Source organism: Drosophila sechellia, unplaced genomic scaffold (genome assembly GCF_004382195.2).
Source record: "Drosophila sechellia strain sech25 unplaced genomic scaffold, ASM438219v1 U_272, whole genome shotgun sequence".
NCBI lineage: Eukaryota > Metazoa > Arthropoda > Insecta > Diptera > Drosophilidae > Drosophila > Drosophila sechellia.
This window is the reverse complement of record NW_022611215.1, coordinates 1-26,741: the sequence shown is the minus strand read 5'-3', so window position 1 is coordinate 26,741 and position 26,741 is coordinate 1. Positions and strand designations below refer to the sequence as shown.

The following is a 26,741-nucleotide window of genomic DNA, read 5'->3' as shown; positions in this document are numbered from 1 at the left end:
CACGACTCTTGTGGCCCGAAGAACATTTTACCTACAAGACCGTGAATGGCAACAACGTACGTTCATGATGCCGGACAAAGAGTCCTATACAGCTCTGCGTCTCCAACTTGTGGCCCAAAACAAGAGGCATCGGACTTTCCAGCCGAAAGATGAACGTGCATACAAGGTTGTCATCAAAGGACTCCACCACTCCACCGATCGTGAGGAAATCATTGAAGACCTTCGCAGACAAGGGCACGCTGTTAGAGATCTGCACAATCCCATTGGCAGAAGAACTAAAGAACGCTGGGTATTCTTCGCCAACCTGGAGCCTTCCAGCAACAACAAAGACGTCTACCAAGTCAAGCGGATCTGCAGGTCGGTAGTAACCATTGAACCGCCGCAGAAGTTCAACGACGTGCCTCAATGCTTCAGGTGCCAAGGATTCGTCATACACAGCGTTACTGCTTCCTGGAATACCGATGTGTAAAGTGTGGAGGCCCTCACGAATCGAGGGCATGTGAGAAGAGGGAGGACGACAAAGCGTGCTGCTTCACACTGCCGGCGGACCATCCTGCGTCTTTCAAGGGATGCCATACAAAAGGGCCAAAGCACTCGCTGCTCCAAAACAAGGCCCGTCGCTAATGCTAACAAGGCGCCGCCCGTGGCATCACCAAACGTCACCTCTGGCAGGAGCTACCGAGACGCCCTCAGGAGTGCACGCAGCACCGCAGAATCCCACAACCCCAGTCCAAACCCAAACAGAAACCCCACTCCGGTCAGATAGAAGCGATGTTCGCTCGCATGGAAGGAATGATGGAAAGGATGATGGAGCGCATGTTCACCCAGATGACACAGCTGGTGGCACCATTCTCACAGCAAGTCATGCAACTAAGCTCACCTAGTCGTCTGGAATGCGAACGGCCTGCAGAACAGCAAGGCCATAGTCGAGCACCATCTGAAGACCCACCAGATCGATATCCTACTCGTAGCCGAAACCCACTTCTCCCCAGATCCACTTTAATATCAGCGGATATGACTCATCCATGCAGACATCCTTCTGGCAGAGCACGCGGTGGAGCAGCCATCCTCATCAGGAGCGGTATTCATACCTAGAGCTGCCGCGTTTCAGCAAGACTGGGCACAATGTCCTGTCATCAGGATTGTCAGCCCGCAAGGAGATTTAGACATTGGAGCGGTCTACTTCCCCCCAGATACCGCATAACAGCATCTCACCTCAGTGAGTTCTTCGAGCATTTGGGCCCCGCTTCATAGCAGCTGGAGATTATAACGCCAAACATTCTTGGTGGGGATCGCGCGCCAACAACCCCAAAGGGAAAACTCTGTTTGGGTACCTGCAACGCCACCGACTGGACTGCCACTCCACTGGCGAGCCCACTCACTGGCCAACGAATCCCCTCAAGACTCCAGACCTACTGGACTTTGCTGTGTCGAAAGGCATAGGCATGCGAAGATCAGCTGCACAACAAATGCTGATCTCCTGTCAGACCACTGTGCAATAAACGTGCTAATCAACACGCCAGTCCTCAGGAAAACCCCGCTCAGAAGGCTCACTGGAAAATATACCGACGCCGCCAAGTTCGCGTCCTGGATGCTCTCCACCGTCAATCCGAACCCCATCCAACACACCCAGGAACATTGATGAGCTATCGGGAATCTCACCAGGCAGATGCAAAACGCTGCGGAATTCGCAAGCCCACCGCCACAAAGACTGCGAGAACACCTAGCAGGGACCTCCACCTCTGGTCCCCGGAAATTGCGGCACTCGTGACTGAGAAGAGGCGTCTCAGGAGAGTTTGGTTCTTGACGCGCAATCCAAGAGACAAAACAGCGCTCAATCACGCCACAAAGGAGTTGAAGGACAAGATCTCCAGCCTACGCCAGGACTCCTTCCTCAGATTCCTCGAGGAACTCTCTCCGGGGACCCAGACCACAATCTGTGGAACGTCACCCGCCACATTAAACGACCAGCCAAAAAGGTTTCCGCAGTGCGCAAAGCAGATGGATCCTGGTGCCTTCGGATGCTGAAAGAGCAGAAGCTTTCGCCGAACACCTTTACAACGCCTTCTCTCCGTTCGACTGCTGCACTGCCGAAGAACATGCTGAAACAGCCCGGTTTCTCAATAGCCCAAGCTCTCCGGTCCCCCGTTGGAACCAGTCGACCCTGAGGAAGTTGCGCAGGAGATTGCTCTACTGAAGAACAACAAATCTCCAGGCCTGGATCGTATAGATGCGGCGGCCCTAAAAATGCTCCCATCCCGCTGCACACAATGCTGGCCAGCATTTACAACAGCTGCTTCCGGCTAGGGTACTTCCCGGAAGAGTGGAAAAGAGCAGAGGTTATTGTCCTCCTCAAGCCTGGTAAGCCTGAAGCCAATCTCGCCTCCTATCGTCCGATTAGTTTGCTGGCAATCCTCTCCAAATACTCGAAAGAGTAATTTTGCGCAGAGTAATGCCAGTACTGGATGAGGCTGGTTTGATCCCCGATCACCAGTTTGGCTTCAGGCGCTCCCACGGAACACCAGAGCAATGCCACCGCTAGTCGAACGGATCCTCGAGGCATTCGAGCAAAAGAAATACTGCTGCGCTGTAATGCTCGACGTGAAGCAGGCATTCGACAGAGTTTGGCATCCTGGACTCCTCCATAAACTCAAATCCTACCTCCCAAGCCCCCATTTTACCCTCCTCAAATCCTACACTGAGGGAAGAGCATTCCAAGTCAGATGCGGAAGTGCAATAAGCCTACCCAGACTGATCAGAGCTGGAGTTCCGCAAGGCAGTGTGCTCGGACCAATACTGTACACCCTTTACACCGCAGACCTTCCCATAATCCCCTCCAGGAACCTAACTATAGCGACTTATGCAGATGACACGGCTTTCCTCGCCTCCTCATCCGACCCACGAGAAGCCTCCGAAACAATCCAAAGGCAAATGGACGCGCTACATCCCTGGCTCAGCAGGTGGAACATCGTAGTGAACGCGGAAAAATCTACCCAAACAACATTTGCACTAAGGAGAGGAGACTGCCCCACCGTCACGCTAAACGGAGTCATCATTCCCAACGCACCCGCACCCAAGTACCTAGGACTTACCCTGGACCGCAGGCTCACTTGGCGTCCCCACATCGTCAGCAAACGCATACAGGCCGATGCGCGTCTGAGGCAGATGCATTGGCTTATTGGGAGAGGGTCCAAGCTAAGGCAGAACCACAAAATCCTGGTGTACAAGGCAATTCTCAAGCCCATCTGGACCTACGGGATACAGCTATGGGGCACGGCAAGCCACACGAATCGCCTGCGTATACAGCGGTTCCAGAATAGGTGCTTGAGAATTGCCTGTAATGCGCATCCCTACCACGAGAATGTCGCCATACATAGGGAACTTGGAATCCCACAAGTCGCTGATGAAATCTCCAGGCTCAGCGAGAGATACCTGAAAAGGCTCGAAAACCACCCTAACCACCTCGCCACCAACCTGTTAGACAATAGCCAAACAAGCAGACGTCTCATGAGGAGACACCCTCTCGATCTTCCACAACAATAGACAACACATATAAAACCCGCCACAAATACATGTACAATAGTATCCCTTAAGCTAATGTTCCCCCGCAAAACCATTTAATTATTGTCCACTAGGACAGATTTTAAATAAATAAACGCACGCTAAAAAAAAAAAAAAAAAAAAAAAACTAAATGATGACGAGGTGTTTGGCAACTTGATTCAATTCTTAAAGTCTTTATATCAAAATTATATATAGGACAATATCATATGCGTCACTAAATTGATGACGAGGTGTTTGGCAACTTGACACAATTCATTAAAGTCTGTATATTAATTATATGATAGGGACAATATCATATGCGTCACTAAATTGATGACGAGGTGTTTGGCAACTTGATACAATTCTTTAAAGTCTTTATATCAAAAATTATATGATAGGGACAATATCATATGCGTCACTAAATTGATGACGAGGTGTTTGGCAACTTGACACAATTCATTAAAGTCTTTATATTAATTATATGATAGGACAATATCATATGCGTCACTAAATTGATGACGAGGTGTTTGGCAACTTGACACAATCCATTAAAGTCTTATATTAATTATATGATAGGGACAATATCATATGCGTCACTAAATTGATGACGAGGTGTTTGGCTACAGGAAAAAATCATTTATTTATCGAATCATCAGCAAAGGATAAGCTTCAGTGGATCGCAGTATGGCAGCTGCTCAACCACTTACAACACCTTGCCTGTTACAAAAGTCGTTTACAATTGATTCTAGGCTTTGTCATTGTATTAAATAATGCTTTTATATGTAACTAGCGCGGCATCAGGTGATCGAAGATCCTCCTAATTTACTATGTTACAAATTACATTGGCATCACATCCATTGTCGTTTATAAAATAAATTATAAACTTTAAATGGTTTAGAAGCCATACAATGCAAATTGCCCCTTATTTATCATTGCAGTCCAGCACGGATACGACCTTAGAGGCGTTCAGCATAATCCAACGGACGTAGCGTCATACCACTGTTCGCTCGAACAAGTATTGTGCCATTGGTCCGTACCTGCGGTTCCTCTCGTACTACGCAGGAATGCTGTCGCAACAACGTTTTGTCATTAGTAGGGTAAAACTAACCTGTCTCACGACGGTCTAAACCCAGCTCACGTTCCCTTGCATGGGTGAACAATCCAACGCTTGGTGAATTTTGCTTCACATGATAGGAAGAGCCGACATCGAAGGATCAAAAAGCGACGTCGCTATGAACGCTTGGCCGCCACAAGCCAGTTATCCCTATGGTAACTTTTCTGACACCTCTTGTTAAAAACTCTTTAAACCAAAAGGATCGATAGGCCGAGCTTTTGCTGTCCCTGTGTGTACTGAACACCGAGATCAAGTCAGCATTTGCCCTTTTGCTCTATGTGTGGTTTCTGTCCGCACTGAGCTGGCCTTGGGACACCTCCGTTATTATTTGAGAGATGTACCGCCCCAGTCAAACTCCCTACCTGGCAATGTCCTTGAATTGGATCATACCTGAGTAATTGGAGTTATACCAAATTTTCAAATCAAAAATACATAAATGCATCGTTTTATTAAAGAATTTGTTTGCGATTATATAACAAACTCGTGATACTTTGATCAAGAAGCTTGCATCAAAACCCAATACCATAAGATATAATAAATATATCCGTATAATGGCTAGGAAATGATACACGTTCCATTTAATCAAGTAAGTAAGGAAACAATAAGAGTAGTGGTATTTCATTGACGATACCAAACCGAGGTCTAATATCTCCCACTTATTCTACACCTCTTATGTCTCCTTACACTGCCAGATTAGAGTCAAGCTCAAAAGGGTCTTCTTTCCCCGCTAATTATTCCAAGCCCGTTCCCTTGGCTGTGGTTTCGCTAGATAGTAGATAGGGACAGTAGGAATCTCGTTAATCCATTCATGCGCGTCACTAATTAGATGACGAGGCATTTGGCTACCTTAAGAGAGTCATAGTTACTCCCGCCGTTGACCCGCGCTTACTTGAATTTCTTCACTTTGACATTCAGAGCACTGGGCAGAAATCACATTGTGTCAACACCCGCTAGGGCCATCACAATGCTTTGTTTTAATTAGACAGTCGGATTCCCCAAGTCCGTGCCAGTTCTGAATTGATTGTTAATTGATAATCGTTATAATTGATAAGAACTAATTGGTTTAACCCAAATAGTATTCTTAAAAATTTTAGCAAGAAAGTTCCACAATTGGCTACGTAACTAAACTATCCGGGGAACAAGTAACTAACATAAATGCTAGAAACTCTATTTACCCAGAACGAGCACATAAACCATGTTATTGTTTCCCAATCAAGCCCGACTATCTCAATCTTCAGAGCCATCCTTATCCCGAAGTTACGGATCTAATTTGCCGACTTCCCTTACCTACATTATTCTATCGACTAGAGACTCTTCACCTTGGAGACCAGCTGCGGATATTGGTACGGCCTGTTGAGAAGTTTGCGTGTCCCCACCATAAATTTTCAAGGTCCGAGGAGAAAATATCGACACAACAGTATATGTCATGCTCTTCTAGCCATCTACCATATCTCTCTGCGAAAGACTTCCATGGTAGTACGGCTATAAAACAGAAAAGAAAACTCTTCCGATATCTCTCGACGGCTTCTTTATGGTCGTTCCTGTTGCCAGGATGAGCACGAGGCCCATATTTAATAACAAACGGATACTCAACAGGTTACGGAATTGGAACCGTATTCCCTTTCGTTCAAAATTATTCAAGTGTATTATATTCGCTTTGTTTATATAGTTAGGCATTTTTGTTTTACTTGAAAATTTTCGGCTTTCGCCTTGAACTTAGGACCGACTAACTCGTGATCAACCACTGTTCACACGAAACCCTTCTCCACTTCAGTCCTCCAAGGTCTCATTCGATTATTTGCTACTACCACCAAGATCTGTACCAATGGCAGCTCCATGCAGGCTTACGCCAAACACTTCTACGCATACCATTGTACCTTCCTACTCACTAAAGTTTCAAAATTTATATCACAAGTAATATAAATCATCTACTTTAGCGGTAATGTATAGGTATACAACTTAAGCGCCATCCATTTTAAGGGCTAGTTGCTTCGGCAGGTGAGTTGTTACACACTCCTTAGCGGATTTCGACTTCCATGATCACCGTCCTGCTGTTTTAAGCAACCAACGCCTTTCATGGTATCTGCATGAGTTGTTAATTTGGGCACCGTAACATTACGTTTGGTTCATCCCACAGCGCCAGTTCTGCTTACCAAAAGTGGCCCACTGGGCACATTATATCATAACCTTGAACTTCATATCAAGAAAGTTAAGGTTCTTACCCATTTAAAGTTTGAGAATAGGTTAAGATCGTTTCGACCCTAAGGCCTCTAATCATTCGCTTTACCAGATAAGATTATTTTATATAATATTAAAATGCACCAGCTATCCTGAGGGAAACTTCGGAAGGAACCAGCTACTAGATGGTTCGATTGGTCTTTCGCCCCTATACTCAATTCTGACAATCGATTTGCACGTCAGAACTGTTTCGGTCTTCCATCAGGGTTTCCCCTGACTTCAACCTGATCAAGTATAGTTCACCATCTTTCGGGTCACAGCATATATGCTCAAGGTACGTTCCAGTTAGAGGCATAAATAATATAAATATACATTATACATAACTATATAGAACGCCCCGGGATTGTGTTAATTAGCTATAAATAGCTAAAAAACTAATCCCATTATTAGTCAAGTTAATTACGCTATTAGGTTTACATCCAATAACTTGCACATATGTTAGACTCCTTGGTCCGTGTTTCAAGACGGGTCCCGAAGGTATCCTGAATCTTTCGCATTGTTAATCATACAAGAGCATATAATAAACACAAAAATCAATGATAATTATGCCATTATATAATTCCGAAAAATTAACGCTCTGTAATAATATAAATCTATCAGCACTTTATCAAATTAATAACATTTATTCTGTGTTAAAATGCAAGCAATTTAATTGGAATAAACTATAAGTTATATTTTATGATAAATTTGGGATATGCTAATAGATTACAATGTCTTATATGGAAAAATGCACATTATTCTTAATAATATTATTTAAATATTACAATTTTAATGATGAATTTTCCATAACGGATATTCAGGTTCATCGGGCTTAACCTCTAAGCAGTTTCACGTACTGTTTAACTCTCTATTCAGAGTTCTTTTCAACTTTCCCTCACGGTACTTGTTTACTATCGGTCTCATGGTTATATTTAGTTTTAGATGGAGTTTACCACCCACTTAGTGCTGCACTATCAAGCAACACGACTCTTTGGAAACATCATCTAGCAATCATTACGTTATACGGGCCTGGCACCCTCTATGGGTAAATGGCCTCATTTAAGAAGGACTTAAATCATTAATTTCTCATACTAGAATATTGACGCTCCATACACTGCATCTCACATTTGCCATATAGACAAAGTGACTTAGTGCTGAACTGTTTTCTTTTCGCTCGCCGCTACTAAGAAAATCCTTGTTAGTTTCTTTTCCTCCCCTAATTAATATGCTTAAATTCAGGGGGTAGTCCCATATGAGTTGAGGTTGTATATATAACTATATTTTGCCATAAATTCTTTATATATAAATGATAAAACAATCAATTAAATTCGTTATAAATAGTTCCAATAGTTCTTGTAAGCAAAGTCATTTTTATCCATTTAACGAACCAACGAAGAATAATAACAAAACCAAGATTTTTCTTTTCCGAATCATTAATAAGAGACAATTCTAGATGAAAAATATTTCAATTTTTTATGCTAGACATTTCTCAGTATTATTTGATTGAAAAAGAAAATATTTCTCTTCGTTTTTCACATTCAAATGTGAGATAATGTTTTTCATTTCTTTTTTAATATTATGAATAAAATCATTATTTAATCCAATAATATACCATATGCTTATAAAAAATTTATAAACAACTTAATTAGCATAGTCTTACAACCCTCAACCATATGTAGTCCAAGCAGCACTATAAAATTAATTAAAGTACATAACAGCATGGACTGCGATATGCGTTCAAAATGTCGATGTTCATGTGTCCTGCAGTTCACACGATGACGCACAGTTTGCTGCGTTCTTCATCGACCCATGAGCCGAGTGATCCACCGCTTAGAGTTTTATAATTCAATTTTATATAATGTCAATATTGTTTTTATTGAAAGAAATTAAAAATACACCATTTTACTGGCATATATCAATTCCTTCAATAAATTTATTTTTATACCTAAAATAAATGTTGCGAAATGTCTTAGTTTCATATAAGCATTATGTATCATAATAATCTGGTTATGGTTTGCTATTTTGGGTGACACATACTGCAAAATTTATATAAAACATTAACCTGATGGATGACAGGTACAAACATTGTATATTTTAGGTTGTTGCATTAGCCAACGTATGCTCATAACATAGATGAACAATACATATTCGCAACGCGTGTATATTATGGTCCATATACACACACACTTATTTTGATTACCACACATTCAAAATTATTTTTATTTTAATTCGACTTCTACTTTCGAATTTAGTTTAGTTTCTTCGATTTCCATTTTCGAGAATTTGTTTTTATAGGAAACGCCGTTGTTGTAGTAAGTACTGCCACAAATACGCACAGCAACATTAATAATGTTAAAGTCTTTTTATGAGGTTGCCAAGCCCCACATATAAAATAAAAGCCATCTTCATTTTATTTTGACTTTAACTTTTGATTCCGTGGAATCATTTTGTAATATTTTTATTTTGGTAAATTGTATTTATTTGTATTATAACAAATATTTATTAACGATAAGGATATTATACAATAATGATCCTTCCGCAGGTTCACCTACGGAAACCTTGTTACGACTTTTACTTCCTCTAAATAATCAAGTTCGGTCAACTTTTGCGAAAAAACCGTAACACGCAAGGCGTCACAGTGATCACGTCCGGAGACCTCACTAAATAATTCAATCGGTAGTAGCGACGGGCGGTGTGTACAAAGGGCAGGGACGTAATCAATGCGAGTTAATGACTCACACTTACTGGGAATTCCAAGTTCATGTGAACAGTTTCAGTTCACAATCCCAAGCATGAAAGTGGTTCAGCGGTTTACCCGGACCTCTCGGTCTAGGAAATACACGTTGATACTTTCATTGTAGCGCGCGTGCAGCCCAGGACATCTAAGGGCATCACAGACCTGTTATTGCTCAATCTCATTATTGCTAGACGCAATTTGTCCATTTAAGAAGCTAGTGTCCTTATAATGGGACAAACCAACAGGTACGGCTCCACTTACATAAACACATTCAAACACAATAAACATTTTACTGCCACCATGAATGAAGGCTACATAAGCTTCAGCACCATAATCCTGAAGATATCTATTTAATATATTTGAGTCTCGTTCGTTATCGGAATTAACCAGACAAATCACTCCACGAACTAAGAACGGCCATGCACCACCACCCATAGATTCGAGAAAGAGCTATCAATCTGTCTTACACACTTATGTTCGGACCTGGTAAGTTTTCCCGTGTTGAGTCAAATTAAGCCGCAGGCTCCACTCCTGGTGGTGCCCTTCCGTCAATTCCTTTAAGTTTCAGCTTTGCAACCATACTTCCCCCGGAGCCCAAAAGCTTTGGTTTCCCGGGAAGCGACTGAGAGAGCCATAAAAGTAGCTACACCCAATTGCTAGCTGGCATCGTTTATGGTTAGAACTAGGGCGGTATCTGATCGCCTTCGAACCTCTAACTTTCGTTCTTGATTAATGAAAACATCTTTGGCAAATGCTTTCGCTTAAGTTAGTCTTACGACGGTCCAAGAATTTCACCTCTCGCGTCGTAATACTAATGCCCCCAAACTGCTTCTATTAATCATTACCTCTTGATCTGAAAACCAATGAAAGCAGAACAGAGGTCTTATTTCATTATCCCATGCACAGAATATTCAGGCATTTGAAGCCTGCTTTAAGCACTCTAATTTGTTCAAAGTAATAGTACCGGCCCACAATAACACTCGTTTAAGAGCACTAGTGCAGGTTTTTAAATAGGAGGAACATATGAAAAAATACAAGTATTTAATCACATATAAGAACTCCACCGGTAATACGCTTACATACATAAAGGTATAGTACTAACCACAATTGTAAGTTGTACTACCCGTATGAAGCACAAGTTCAACTACGAACGTTTTAACCGCAACAACTTTAATATACGCTATTGGAGCTGGAATTACCGCGGCTGCTGGCACCAGACTTGCCCTCCAATTGGTCCTTGTTAAAGGATTTAAAGTGTACTCATTCCAATTACAGGGCCTCGGATATGAGTCCTGTATTGTTATTTTTCGTCACTACCTCCCCGAGCTGGGAGTGGGTAATTTACGCGCCTGCTGCCTTCCTTAGATGTGGTAGCCGTTTCTCAGGCTCCCTCTCCGGAATCGAACCCTGATTCCCCGTTACCCGTTGCAACCATGGTAGTCCTAGATACTACCATCAAAAGTTGATAGGGCAGACATTTGAAAGATCTGTCGTCGGTACAAGACCATACGATCTGCATGTTATCTAGAGTTCAACCAATATAACGATCTTGCGATCGCTTGGTTTTAGCCTAATAAAAGCACATGTCCCATAAGGTTCATGTTTTAATTGCATGTATTAGCTCTAGAATTACCACAGTTATCCAAGTAACTGTTAACGATCTAAGGAACCATAACTGATATAATGAGCCTTTTGCGGTTTCACTTTTAATTCGTGTGTACTTAGACATGCATGGCTTAATCTTTGAGACAAGCATATAACTACTGGCAGGATCAACCAGAATAATGTTTTTCCTTCATATTCCATTCATATTTTTTGAATCGAAATAAGCAATATAATAGATATATAGATTTTTCACTTTATATAATTCCATGATTTTTATTATATTGAATAAAATTCAATATTTCGCCTTTGGGTAAAATTTTAAATATATAAATATAAGTAAAAAATCTATTCGATTACGGCCATTTTTATATAGCATTCGTAATCCATATTTTCATTTTTAATTTATACTTGTTTTACCAATATAACAAGAATTTCATATAATTATTGTAATATATATGTTTCTATAATTTTATCTTTTTATATATACATATTTCATTATAAAATATCATTTTATTTCCAACATACATAATTATTGTATCCACACATGTACAATTTTTGTTTAACCAATATAAATATTAAGTTAAATCATTTGCATTTTGAAGATAAATTTAAAATTTATCTCTTTTCATATATCTCTCTGGTAATATATAACATAAAACCAAGCGCATATGATAATATTTCCACATTTAATATATAATTTTATATTTCTTTCATAAGAATCCATATTTGTATTATACCGTAACGATATAATAATCCAACTATACGGCAGGTAATAAATTAATATTTGCCTGCCTCCAAAAATTAACGATAATATATGGAAACGATTTGTTATTCTATATATAATAGAAACTTGACTTTTGTTTCAACGATATTATCTAAAAAGCGTATATTCCTATTATCCGCGGAGCCAAGTCCCGTGTTCTATAGAACTGAGAAACAAATTTGTACGGATAATAATATACTTTATTTTATGTAACCAATATAAACATAATCCGAAATAAATATTTCGAATAATGCGGGAGGTCGGCAACCACTGCCTACCTATAGTAGTTTTTGAACCCGCTGTCCTCAAAGCGGGTATTTTCAATTCCGTTTGCCACCCAACATACGGTCTATTCTCTTATATATTAAGAGATTATAGGAACATTTCATTTTTTTTCCATTATTCATATATAATATGATTATTTTTTTTTTTATACATATAATAAATATTAATTTTTATATGTTTATTATTTAATTTACTCATATAATTGCCAAATTCATATGAATACATAAGTTTTGAACAATATGAGAGGTCGGCAACCACTGCCTACCTATAGTAGTTTTTGAACCCTCTGTCGTAATTCCGGTCGTTTACACTACTATACCCTCTCACTATAATGGCTTTTCTCTATAATACTAAGAGAATATGGGAATATCTCAGCATTTTTTCCCATATACATATAATAATTAACCATTTTCATATGTATATTATTTAATTTAATCATATAATTGCCAAAATCATATGAATACATAAGTTTTGAACAATATGAGAGGTCGGCAACCACTGCCTACCTATAGTAGTTTTTGAACCCTCTGTCGTAATTCCGGTCGTTTACACTACTATACCCTCTCACTATAATGGATTTTCTCTATAATACTAAGAGAATGTGGGAATATTTCAGCATTTTTTCCCTTATACATATAATAATTAATCATTTTCATATGTATATTATTTAATTTACTCATACAATTGCCAAAATCATATGAATACATAAGTTTTGAACAATATGAGAGGTCGGCAACCACTGCCTACCTATAGTAGTTTTTGAACCCTCTGTCGTAATTCCGGTCGTTTACACTACTATACCCTCTCACTTAAATGGCTTTTCTCTATAATACTAAGAGAATATGGGAATATCTCAGCATTTTTTCCCATATACATATAATAATTAACCATTTTCATATGTATATTATTTAATTTAATCATATAATTGCCAAAATCATATGAATACATAAGTTTTGAACAATATGAGAGGTCGGCAACCACTGCCTACCTATAGTAGTTTTTGAACCCTCTGTCGTAATTCCGGTCGTTTACACTACTATACCCTCTCACTATAATGGATTTTCTCTATAATACTAAGAGAATGTGGGAATATTTCAGCATTTTTTCCCTTATACATATAATAATTAATCATTTTCATATGTATATTATTTAATTTACTCATACAATTGCCAAAATCATATGAATACATAAGTTTTGAACAATATGAGAGGTCGGCAACCACTGCCTACCTATAGTAGTTTTTGAACCCTCTGTCGTAATTCCGGTGGTTTACACTACTATACCCTCTCACTTAAATGGCTTTTCTCTATAATACTAAGAGAATATGGGAATATCTCTGCATTTTTTCCCATATACATATAATAATTAATCATTTTCGTATGTATATTATTTAATTTACTCATACAATTGCCAAAATCATATGAATACATAAGTTTTGAACAATATGAGAGGTCGGCAACCACTGCCTACCTATAGTAGTTTTTGAACCCTCTGTCGTAATTCCGGTCGTTTACACTACTATACCCTCTCACTTAAATGGCTTTTCTCTATAATACTAAGAGAATATGGGAATATCTCTGCATTTTTTCCCATATACATATAATAATTAACCATTTTCATATGTATATTATTTAATTTAATCATATAATTGCCAAAATCATATGAATACATAAGTTTTGAACAATATGAGAGGTCGGCAACCACTGCCTACCTATAGTAGTTTTTGAACCCTCTGTCGTAATTCCGGTCGTTTACACTACTATACCCTCTCACTATAATGGATTTTCTCTATAATACTAAGAGAATGTGGGAATATTTCAGCATTTTTTCCCTTATACATATAATAATTAATCATTTTCATATGTATATTATTTAATTTACTCATATAATTGCCAAATTCATATGAATACATAAGTTTTGAACAATATGAGAGGTCGGCAACCACTGCCTACCTATAGTAGTTTTTGAACCCTCTGTCGTAATTCCGGTCGTTTACACTACTATACCCTCTCACTATAATGGATTTTCTCTATAATACTAAGAGAATGTGGGAATATTTCAGCATTTTTTCCCTTATACATATAATAATTAATCATTTTCATATGTATATTATTTAATTTACTCATACAATTGCCAAAATCATATGAATACATAAGTTTTGAACAATATGAGAGGTCGGCAACCACTGCCTACCTATAGTAGTTTTTGAACCCTCTGTCGTAATTCCGGTCGTTTACACTACTATACCCTCTCACTTAAATGGCTTTTCTCTATAATACTAAGAGAATATGGGAATATCTTAGCATTTTTTCCCATATACATATAATAATTAACCATTTTCATATGTATATTTTTTAATTTACTCATATAATTGCCAAAATCATATAAATACATAAGTTTGAACAATATCAGAGGTCGGCAACGGTCTTTCCTCTATAATACTAAGATAATATGGGAATATTTCATCATTTTTTCCCTTATACATATAATAATTAATCATTTTCATATGTATATTATTTAATTTACTCGTATAATTGTCAAAATCCTATGAACACATAAGAGAATACAATATGAGAGGTCGGCGCAACCATAATATAGTAGTTGATGACGAGGTGTTTGGCAACTTGACACAATCCATTAAAGTCTTTATATTAATTATATGAAAGGGACAATATCATATGCGTCACTAAATTGATGACGAGGTGTTTGGCAACTTGATACAATTCTTTAAAGTCTTTATATCAAAAATTATATGATAGGGACAATATCATATGCGTCACTAAATTGATGACGAGGTGTTTGGCAACTTGACACAATTCATTAGAGTCTGTATATTAATTATATGATAGGGACAATATCATATGCGTCACTAAATTGATGACGAGGTGTTTGGCAACTTGATACAATTCTTTAAAGTCTTTATATCAAAAATTATATAATAAGGACAATATCATATGCGTCACTAAATTGATGACGAGGTGTTTGGCAACTTGACACAATCCATTAAAGTCTTTATATTAATTATATGATAGGGACAATATCATATGCGTCACTAAATTGATGACGAGGTGTTTGGCAACTTGATACAATTCTTTAAAGTCTATATATCAAAAATTATATGATAGGGACAATATCATATGCGTCACTAAATTGATGACGAGGTGTTTGGCAACTTGACACAATTCATTAAAGTCTGTATATTAATTATATGATAGGGACAATATCATATGCGTCACTAAATTGATGACGAGGTGTTTGGCAACTTGATACAATTCTTTAAAGTCTTTATATCAAAAATTATATGATAAGGACAATATCATATGCGTCACTAAATTGATGACGAGGTGTTTGGCAACTTGACACAATCCATTAAAGTCTTTATATTAATTATATGATAGGGACAATATCATATGCGTCACTAAATTGATGACGAGGTGTTTGGCAACTTGATACAATTCTTTAAAGTCTTTATATCAAAAATTATATGATAAGGACAATATCATATGCGTCACTAAATTGATGACGAGGTGTTTGGCAACTTGACACAATTCATTAAAGTCTTTATATTAATTATATGATAGGGACAATATCATATGCGTCACTAAATTGATGACGAGGTGTTTGGCAACTTGACACAATCCATTAAAGTCTTTATATTAATTATATGATAGGGACAATATCATATGCGTCACTAAATTGATCGCGATCGAACACTCGACGAGTGCAGACGTGCCTGCGGATCGACAGCAAATTGTTAGCAAATTGTTAGCAAATTGTTCACAGTTGTAAGTCCCGTTACTTGTGCCCAGCCACTTCGCGTCGCGTGATCTTGTCGCGCGTTTTGATTGGCCCAGCCAACGTACCTAACGGTAGTTCGCACTAACACCATCGCACACCCGAGTGTGCGTGTTATCAGCGCAAAAAACCCAGTGCTCGAAGCAGCGGTATAATTGCAAAGCAGCAGCCACGTGCTGCCTGGCTCACCGGCTTACGGTGCCCAGCTTCCCCCCCCCCCCCCCTCCTCACTCCTTATCAACTTTGGAGAAGATGGACTGGCAGGCCCCCCCGCGCACCCACAAGCTTGGAACAACACCACGCAAAAAGGCTCTGAGAACACGCAAGAGCAGCTCCAGCAGCGAGGGAAGCACCTCGCATACAGAGCCGGGCGAGATAAAGCGAAAACCGGCAAAGAAAGCACAGGGAGAGGAGCTGGAAGATAAGCCAAGCACTAGCGCAGCTCTGCGCAAGAAGCTCGCCAACAACGCCTTCGCTTTACTCTCGACCGAAGAAGACGAGTACGACCAAGAGAGCTCTGATGACGAACCCGGACCTAAAGACGATTCCAAGCCCAAGACCCCCGAGAAACCAAAGCCCACCCCGAAGACCATCAAGCCACCTCCGATTTTTATCCCCGATGTGACCAACATCTCGGCACTCGTCAAGATGATCACGACTCTTGTAGGCCCGAAGAACAATTTTACCTACAAGACCGTGAATGGCAACAACGTACGTGTCATGATGCCGGACAAAGAGTCCTATACAGCTCTGCGTCTCCAACTTGTGGCCCAAAACAAGAGGCATCGGACTTTCCAGCCGAAAGATGAACGTGCATACAAGGTTGTCATCAAAGGACTCCACCACTCCACCGATCGTGAGGAAATCATTGAAGACCTTCGCAGACAAGGGCACGCTGTTAGAGATCTGCACAATCCCATTGGCAGAAGAACTAAAGAACCGCTGGGAATATTCTTCGCCAACCTGGAGCCTTCCAGCAACAACAAAGACGTCTACCAAGTCAAGCGGATCTGCAGGTCGGTAGTAACCATTGAACCGCCGCAGAAGTTCAACGACGTGCCTCAATGCTTCAGGTGCCAAGGATTCGGTCATACACAGCGTTACTGCTTCCTGGAATACCGATGTGTAAAGTGTGGAGGCCCTCACGAATCGAGGGCATGTGAGAAGAGGGAGGACGACAAAGCGTGCTGCTTCCACTGCCAGGCGGACCATCCTGCGTCTTTCAAGGGATGCCCTGCATACAAAAGGGCCAAAGCACTCGCTGCTCCGAAAACAAGGCCCGTCGCTAATGCTAACAAGGCGCCGCCCGTGGCATCACCAAACGTCACCTCTGGCAGGAGCTACCGAGACGCCCTCAACGGAGTGCACGCAGCACCGCAGAATCCCACAACCCCAGTCCAAACCCAAACAGAAACCCCACACTCCGGTCAGATAGAAGCGATGTTCGCTCGCATGGAAGGAATGATGGAAAGGATGATGGAGCGCATGTTCACCCAGATGACACAGCTGGTGGCCACCATTCTCAACAGCAAGTCATGCAACTAAAGCTCCACCTAGTCGTCTGGAATGCGAACGGCCTGCAGAACAGCAAGGCCATAGTCGAGCACCATCTGAAGACCCACCAGATCGATATCCTACTCGTAGCCGAAACCCACTTCTCCCCCAGATCCCACTTTAATATCAGCGGATATGACCTCATCCATGCAGACCATCCTTCTGGCAGAGCACGCGGTGGAGCAGCCATCCTCATCAGGAGCGGTATTCAATACCTAGAGCTGCCCGCGTTTCAGCAAGACTGGGCACAATGTCCTGTCATCAGGATTGTCAGCCCGCAAGGAGATTTAGACATTGGAGCGGTCTACTTTCCCCCAGATACCGCATAACAGCATCTCACCTCAGTGAGTTCTTCGAGCATTTTGGGCCCCGCTTCATAGCAGCTGGAGATTATAACGCCAAACATTCTTGGTGGGGATCGCGCGCCAACAACCCCAAAGGGAAAACTCTGTTTGGGTACCTGCAACGCCACCGACTGGACTGCCACTCCACTGGCGAGCCCACTCACTGGCCAACGAATCCCCTCAAGACTCCAGACCTACTGGACTTTGCTGTGTCGAAAGGCATAGGGCATGCGAAGATCAGCTGCACAACAAATGCTGATCTCCTGTCAGACCACTGTGCAATAAACGTGCTAATCAACACGCCAGTCCTCAGGAAAACCCCGCTCAGAAGGCTCACTGGAAAATATACCGACGCCGCCAAGTTCGCGTCCTGGATGCTCTCCACCGTCAATCCGAACCCCATCCTCAACACACCCAGGAACATTGATGAAGCTATCGGGAATCTCACCAGGCAGATGCAAAACGCTGCGGAATTCGCAAGCCCACCGCCACCAAAGACTGCGAGAACACCTAGCAGGGACCTCCACCTCTGGTCCCCGGAAATTGCGGCACTCGTGACTGAGAAGAGGCGTCTCAGGAGAGTTTGGTTCTTGACGCGCAATCCAAGAGACAAAACAGCGCTCAATCACGCCACAAAGGAGTTGAAGGACAAGATCTCCAGCCTACGCCAGGACTCCTTCCTCAGATTCCTCGAGGAACTCTCTCCCGGGGACCCAGACCACAATCTGTGGAACGTCACCCGCCACATTAAACGACCAGCCAAAAAGGTTTCCGCAGTGCGCAAAGCAGATGGATCCTGGTGCCTTTCGGATGCTGAAAGAGCAGAAGCTTTCGCCGAACACCTTTACAACGCCTTCTCTCCGTTCGACTGCTGCACTGCCGAAGAACATGCTGAAACAGCCCGGTTTCTCAATAGCCCAAGCTCTCCCGGTCCCCCGTTGGAACCAGTCGACCCTGAGGAAGTTGCGCAGGAGATTGCTCTACTGAAGAACAACAAATCTCCAGGCCTGGATCGTATAGATGCGGCGGCCCTAAAAATGCTCCCATCCCGCTGCACACAAATGCTGGCCAGCATTTACAACAGCTGCTTCCGGCTAGGGTACTTCCCGGAAGAGTGGAAAAGAGCAGAGGTTATTGTCCTCCTCAAGCCTGGTAAGCCTGAAGCCAATCTCGCCTCCTATCGTCCGATTAGTTTGCTGGCAATCCTCTCCAAAATACTCGAAAGAGTATTTTTGCGCAGAGTATTGCCAGTACTGGATGAGGCTGGTTTGATCCCCGATCACCAGTTTGGCTTCAGGCGCTCCCACGGAACACCAGAGCAATGCCACCGGCTAGTCGAACGGATCCTCGAGGCATTCGAGCAAAAGAAATACTGCTGCGCTGTAATGCTCGACGTGAAGCAGGCATTCGACAGAGTTTGGCATCCTGGACTCCTCCATAAACTCAAATCCTACCTCCCAAGCCCCCATTTTACCCTCCTCAAATCCTACACTGAGGGAAGAGCATTCCAAGTCAGATGCGGAAGTGCAATAAGCCTACCCAGACTGATCAGAGCTGGAGTTCCGCAAGGCAGTGTGCTCGGACCAATACTGTACACCCTTTACACCGCAGACCTTCCCATAATCCCCTCCAGGAACCTAACTATAGCGACTTATGCAGATGACACGGCTTTCCTCGCCTCCTCATCCGACCCACGAGAAGCCTCCGAAACAATCCAAAGGCAAATGGACGCGCTACATCCCTGGCTCAGCAGGTGGAACATCGTAGTGAACGCGGAAAAATCTACCCAAACAACATTTGCACTAAGGAGAGGAGACTGCCCACCGGTCACGCTAAACGGAGTCATCATTCCCAACGCACCCGCACCCAAGTACCTAGGACTTACCCTGGACCGCAGGCTCACTTGGCGTCCCCACATCGTCAGCAAACGCATACAGGCCGATGCGCGTCTGAGGCAGATGCATTGGCTTATTGGGAGAGGGTCCAAGCTAAGGCAGAACCACAAAATCCTGGTGTACAAGGCAATTCTCAAGCCCATCTGGACCTACGGGATACAGCTATGGGGCACGGCAAGCCACACGAATCGCCTGCGTATACAGCGGTTCCAGAATAGGTGCTTGAGAATTGCCTGTAATGCGCATCCCTACCACGAGAATGTCGCCATACATAGGGAACTTGGAATCCCACAAGTCGCTGATGAAATCTCCAGGCTCAGCGAGAGATACCTGAAAAGGCTCGAAAACCACCCTAACCACCTCGCCACCAACCTGTTAGACAATAGCCAAACAAGCAGACGTCTCATGAGGAGACACCCTCTCGATCTTCCACAACAATAGACAACACATATAAAACCCGCCACAAATACATGTACAATAGTATCCCTTAAGCTAATGTTCCCCCGCAAAACCATTTAATTATTGTCCACTAGGACAGATTTTAAATAAATAAACGCACGCTAAAGAAAAAAAAAACTAAATTGATGACGAGGTGTTTGGCAACTTGACACAATCCATTAAAGTCTTTATATTAATTATATGATAGGGACAATATCATATGCGTCACTAAATTGATGACGAGGTGTTTGGCAACTTGATACAATTCTTTAAAGTCTTTATATCAAAAATTATATGATAAGGACAATATCATATGCGTCACTAAATTGATGACGAGGTGTTTGGCAACTTGACACAATTCATTAAAGTCTTTATATTAATTATATGATAGGGACAATATCATATGCGTCACTAAATTGATGACGAGGTGTTTGGCAACTTGACACAATCCATTAAAGTCTTTATATTAATTATATGATAGGGACAATATCATATGCGTCACTAAATTGATGACGAGGTGTTTGGCAACTTGATTCAATTCTTTAAAGTCTTTATATCAAAAATTATATGATAAGGACAATATCATATGCGTCACTAAATTGATGACGAGGTGTTTGGCAACTTGACACAATTCATTAAAGTCTGTATATTAATTATATGATAGGGACAATATCATATGCGTCACTAAATTGATGACGAGGTGTTTGGCAACTTGATACAATTCTTTAAAGTCTTTATATCAAAAATTATATGATAGGGACAATATCATATGCGTCACTAAATTGATGACGAGGTGTTTGGCAACTTGACACAATTCATTAAAGTCTTTATATTAATTATATGATAGGGACAATATCATATGCGTCACTAAATTGATGACGAGGTGTTTGGCAACTTGACACAATCCATTAAAGTCTTTATATTAATTATATGATAGGGACAATATCATATGCGTCACTAAATTGATGACGAGGTGTTTGGCTACAGGAAAAAATCATTTATTTATCGAATCATCAAGCAAAGGATAAGCTTCAGTGGATCGCAGTATGGCAGCTGCTCAACCACTTACAACACCTTGCCTGTTACAAAAGTCGTTTACAATTGATTCTAGGCTTTGTCATTGTATTAAATAATGCTTTTATATGTAACTAGCGCGGCATCAGGTGATCGAAGATCCTCCTAATTTACTATGTTACAAATTACATTGGCATCACATCCATTGTCGTTTATAAAATAAATTATAAACTTTAAATGGTTTAGAAGCCATACAATGCAAATTGCCCCTTATTTATCATTGCAGTCCAGCACGGATACGACCTTAGAGGCGTTCAGGCATAATCCAACGGACGTAGCGTCATACCACTGTTCGCTCGAACAAGTATTGTGCCATTGGTCCGTACCTGCGGTTCCTCTCGTACTACGCAGGAATGCTGTCGCAACAACGTTTTGTCATTAGTAGGGTAAAACTAACCTGTCTCACGACGGTCTAAACCCAGCTCACGTTCCCTTGCATGGGTGAACAATCCAACGCTTGGTGAATTTTGCTTCACAATGATAGGAAGAGCCGACATCGAAGGATCAAAAAGCGACGTCGCTATGAACGCTTGGCCGCCACAAGCCAGTTATCCCTATGGTAACTTTTCTGACACCTCTTGTTAAAAACTCTTTAAACCAAAAGGATCGATAGGCCGAGCTTTTGCTGTCCCTGTGTGTACTGAACACCGAGATCAAGTCAGCATTTGCCCTTTTGCTCTATGTGTGGTTTCTGTCCGCACTGAGCTGGCCTTGGGACACCTCCGTTATTATTTGAGAGATGTACCGCCCCAGTCAAACTCCCTACCTGGCAATGTCCTTGAATTGGATCATACCTGAGTAATTGGAGTTATACCAAATTTTCAAATCAAAAATACATAAATGCATCGTTTATTAAAGAATTTGTTTGCGATTATATAACAAACTCGTGATACTTTGATCAAGAAGCTTGCATCAAAACCCAATACCATAAGATATAATAAATATATCCGTATAATGGCTAGGAAATGATACACGTTCCATTTAATCAAGTAAGTAAGGAAACAATAAGAGTAGTGGTATTTCATTGACGATACCAAACCGAGGTCTAATATCTCCCACTTATTCTACACCTCTTATGTCTCCTTACACTGCCAGATTAGAGTCAAGCTCAAAAGGGTCTTCTTTCCCCGCTAATTATTCCAAGCCCGTTCCCTTGGCTGTGGTTTCGCTAGATAGTAGATAGGACAGTAGGAATCTCGTTAATCCATTCATGCGCGTCACTAATTAGATGACGAGGCATTTGGCTACCTTAAGAGAGTCATAGTTACTCCCGCCGTTGACCCGCGCTTACTTGAATTCTTCACTTTGACATTCAGAGCACTGGGCAGAAATCACATTGTGTCAACACCCGCTAGGCCATCACAATGCTTTGTTTTAATTAGACAGTCGGATTCCCCAAGTCCGTGCCAGTTCTGAATTGATTGTTAATTGATAATCGTTATAATTGATAAGAACTAATTGGTTTAACCCAAATAGTATTCTTAAAAATTTTAGCAAGAAAGTTCCACAATTGGCTACGTAACTAAACTATCCGGGGAACAAGTAACTAACATAAATGCTAGAAACTCTATTTACCCAGAACGAGCACATAAACCATGTTATTGTTTCCCAATCAAGCCCGACTATCTCAATCTTCAGAGCCAATCCTTATCCCGAAGTTACGGATCTAATTGCCGACTTCCCTTACCTACATTATTCTATCGACTAGAGACTCTTCACCTTGGAGACCAGCTGCGGATATTGGTACGGCCTGTTGAGAAGTTTGCGTGTCCCCACCATAAATTTTCAAGGTCCGAGGAGAAAATATCGACACAACAGTATATGTCATGCTCTTCTAGCCCATCTACCATATCTCTCTGCGAAAGACTTCCATGGTAGTACGGCTATAAAACAGAAAAGAAAACTCTTCCGATATCTCTCGACGGCTTCTTTATGGTCGTTCCTGTTGCCAGGATGAGCACGAGGCCCATATTTAATAACAAACGGATACTCAACAGGTTACGGAATTGGAACCGTATTCCCTTTCGTTCAAAATTATTCAAGTGTATTATATTCGCTTGTTTATATAGTTAGGCATTTTTGTTTTACTTGAAAATTTTCGGCTTTCGCCTTGAACTTAGGACCGACTAACTCGTGATCAACCACTGTTCACACGAAACCCTTCTCCACTTCAGTCCTCCAAGGTCTCATTCGATTATTTGCTACTACCACCAAGATCTGTACCAATGGCAGCTCCATGCAGGCTTACGCCAAACACTTCTACGCATACCATTGTACCTTCCTACTCACTAAAGTTTCAAAATTTATATCACAAGTAATATAAATCATCTACTTTAGCGGTAATGTATAGGTATACAACTTAAGCGCCATCCATTTTAAGGGCTAGTTGCTTCGGCAGGTGAGTTGTTACACCACTCCTTAGCGGATTTCGACTTCCATGATCACCGTCCTGCTGTTTTAAGCAACCAACGCCTTTCATGGTATCTGCATGAGTGTTAATTTGGGCACCGTAACATTACGTTTGGTTCATCCCACAGCGCCAGTTCTGCTTACCAAAGTGGCCCACTGGGCACATTATATCATAACCTTGAACTTCATATCAAGAAAGTTAAGTTCTTACCCATTTAAAGTTTGAGAATAGGTTAAGATCGTTTCGAACCCTAAGGCCTCTAATCATTCGCTTTACCAGATAAGATTATTTTATATAATATTAAAATGCACCAGCTATCCTGAGGGAAACTTCGGAAGGAACCAGCTACTAGATGGTTCGATTGGTCTTTCGCCCCTATACTCAATTCTGACAATCGATTTGCACGTCAGAACTGTTTCGGTCTTCCATCAGGGTTTCCCCTGACTTCAACCTGATCAAGTATAGTTCACCATCTTTCGGGTCACAGCATATATGCTCAAGGTACGTTCCAGTTAGAGGCATAAATAATATAAATATACATTATACATAACTATATAGAACGCCCCGGGATTGTGTTAATTAGCTATAAATAGCTAAAAAACTAATCCCATTATTAGTCAAGTTAATTACGCTATTAGGTTTACATCCCAATAACTTGCACATATGTTAGACTCCTTGGTCCGTGTTTCAAGACGGGTCCCGAAGGTATCCTGAATCTTTCGCATTGTTAATCATACAAGAGCATATAATAAACACAAAAATCAATGATAATTATGCCATTATATAATTCCGAAAAATTAACGCTCTGTAATAATATAAATCTATCAGCACTTTATCAAATTAATAACATTTATTCTGTGTTAAAATGCAAGCAATTTAATTGGAATAAACTATAAGTTATATTTTATGATAAATTTGGGATATGCTAATAGATTACAATGTCCTTATATGGAAAAAATGCACATTATCTTAATAATATTATTTAAATATTACATTTAATGATGAATTTCCATAACGGATATTCAGTTCATCGGGCTTAACCTCTAAGCAGTTTCACTACTGTTTAACTCTCTATTCAGAGTTCTTTCAACTTTCCCTCACGGTACTTGTTTACTATCGGTCTCATGGTTATATTTAGTTTTAGATGGAGTTTACCACCCACTTAGTGCTGCACTATCAAGCAACACGACTCTTTGGAAACATCATCTAGCAATCATTAACTTATACGGCCTGGCACCCTCTATGGTAAATGGCCTCATTTAAGAAGGACTTAAATCATTAATTTCTCATACTAGAATATTGACGCTCCATACACTGCATCTCACATTTGCCATATAGACAAAGTGACTTAGTGCTGAACTGTTTTCTTTCGCTCGCCGCTACTAAGAAATCCTTGTTAGTTCTTTTCCTCCCCTAATTAATATGCTTAAATTCAGGGGGTAGTCCCATATGAGTTGAGGTTGTATATATAACTATATTTTGCCATAAATTCTTTATATATAAATGATAAACAATCAATTAAATTCGTTATAAATAGTTCCAATAGTTCTTGTAAGCAAAGTCATTTTTATCCATTTAACGAACCAACGAAGAATAATAACAAAACCAAGATTTTTCTTTTTCCGAATCATTAATAAGAGACAATTCTAGATGAAAAATATTTCAATTTTTTATGCTAGACATTTCTCAGTATTATTTGATTGAAAAAGAAAATATTTCTCTTCGTTTTTCACATTCAAATGTGAGATAATGTTTTTCATTTCTTTTTTAATATTATGAATAAAATCATTATTTAATCCAATAATATACCATATGCTTATAAAAAATTTATAAACAACTTAATTAGCATAGTCTTACAACCCTCAACCATATGTAGTCCAAGCAGCACTATAAAATTAATTAAAGTACATAACAGCATGGACTGCGATATGCGTTCAAAATGTCGATGTTCATGTGTCCTGCAGTTCACACGATGACGCACAGTTTGCTGCGTTCTTCATCGACCCATGAGCCGAGTGATCCACCGCTTAGAGTTTTATAATTCAATTTTATATAATGTCAATATTGTTTTTATTGAAAGAAATTAAAAATACACCATTTTACTGGCATATATCAATTCCTTCAATAAATTTATTTTTATACCTAAAATAAATGTTGCGAAATGTCTTAGTTTCATATAAGCATTATGTATCATAATAATCTGGTTATGGTTTGCTATTTGGGTGACACATACTGCAAAATTTATATAAAACATTAACCTGATGGATGACAGGTACAACATTGTATATTTTAGGTTGTTGCATTAGCCAACGTATGCTCATAACATAGATGAACAATACATATTCGCAACGCGTGTATATTATGGTCCATATACAACACACTTATTTTGATTACCACACATTCAAAATTATTTTTATTTTAATTCGACTTCTACTTTCGAATTTAGTTTAGTTTCTTCGATTTCCATTTTCGAGAATTTGTTTTTATAGGAAACGCCGTTGTTGTAGTAAGTACTGCCACAATACGCACAGCAACATTATAATGTTAAAGTCTTTTTATGAGGTTGCCAAGCCCACATATAAAATAAAAGCCATCTTCATTTTATTTTGACTTTAACTTTTGATTCCGTGGAATCATTTTGTAATATTTTTATTTTGGTAAATTGTATTTATTTGTATTATAACAAATATTTATTAACGATAAGGATATTATACAATAATGATCCTTCCGCAGGTTCACCTACGGAAACCTTGTTACGACTTTTACTTCCTCTAACGGCGCGCGGGTGGCGGCATAGCAAGCCGCGTCTCCAGCTCTCCGCACCGGAGCATTAGCGCCAACACCAGCTCATCGTAGCGGCTGATAGCATATGAGAGCTCTTCCGTGTCCACTTCTCCTAGTCTGCGGAAGCTGCTTCTCACCATGCGCTGTGTGTGCCGACAGCTCTGCCATCATGGCTGCTTGCCCAG

At 40.5% G+C, this 26,741-nt stretch overlaps 5 non-coding genes across 5 annotated transcripts; all 5 read right to left on the bottom strand.

The window, feature by feature from the left end:
• Positions 1-4,185: 4,185 nt before the first annotated feature.
• Positions 4,186-8,138, bottom strand: LOC116803026. The gene has a single exon (XR_004363319.1). It is a non-coding gene; the product is annotated as a large subunit ribosomal RNA (ribosomal RNA).
• A 393-nt stretch (positions 8,139-8,531) lies between these two features.
• LOC116803024 lies at positions 8,532-8,710 on the bottom strand. The gene has a single exon (XR_004363317.1). It is a non-coding gene; the product is annotated as a 5.8S ribosomal RNA (ribosomal RNA).
• A 687-nt stretch (positions 8,711-9,397) lies between these two features.
• On the bottom strand, positions 9,398-11,392 carry LOC116803025. Its single transcript, XR_004363318.1, has one exon. It is a non-coding gene; the product is annotated as a small subunit ribosomal RNA (ribosomal RNA).
• Positions 11,393-21,293: 9,901 nt separating this feature from the next.
• LOC116803023 lies at positions 21,294-25,235 on the bottom strand. The gene has a single exon (XR_004363316.1). It is a non-coding gene; the product is annotated as a large subunit ribosomal RNA (ribosomal RNA).
• A 393-nt stretch (positions 25,236-25,628) lies between these two features.
• Positions 25,629-25,807, bottom strand: LOC116803022. The gene has a single exon (XR_004363315.1). It is a non-coding gene; the product is annotated as a 5.8S ribosomal RNA (ribosomal RNA).
• Positions 25,808-26,741: the final 934 nt, after the last annotated feature.